The sequence below is a fragment of the Zonotrichia albicollis genome, chromosome 11 (assembly GCF_047830755.1).
Source record: "Zonotrichia albicollis isolate bZonAlb1 chromosome 11, bZonAlb1.hap1, whole genome shotgun sequence".
Classification (NCBI taxonomy): domain Eukaryota; kingdom Metazoa; phylum Chordata; class Aves; order Passeriformes; family Passerellidae; genus Zonotrichia; species Zonotrichia albicollis.
The window spans coordinates 8433704-8434204 of NC_133829.1; positions in this window are offsets into that span (position 1 = coordinate 8433704).

The window sequence follows — 501 nt, forward strand, 5'->3', positions numbered from 1 at the left end:
GGGCCCTGCGCGCGCCGCCCCTCGCCCCCGGCCCGCCGCGCACGCGCAAGGGTGGGCGGCCGGCGGAGGGGTTTGGGGGGGGGTCCCTTAAAGGGCCCGGCGGTGGTTCCTGTATCCCGGCCGGTGCTGCGGGACCCGCTCCCGCACCTCCCGGCGCCCCGCCCAAGCGGCGCCGCTGCGGGCGCGGCCCGGCACAGCCCCGCACCCGCCCCGGCACCTGCGGCGGCGCCGCTCCGCGCCCGTAACCCGGAAGCGCTGCGGCGGCGCGGAGGGGGAGCCGGGACATGGCCGCTGCCCGCTCCTGCCTGCGCGCCGCAGCCGGCATGGCCCTGCCCGCGGCCGCGCGCGGCTGAGCCTCGACCTTGCCTTCCCCTTCCCTGCGACCCTCCTCATCCTGCTCCTCGTGCTGCTCTTCCTTCTCATTTTCCTCCTCCTTCGGACGCTGCCGGGGCCGGGCCGGGGGCGGTGGCGCTGCGGGGGCCCCTCGCTGCCTCGCGGGGC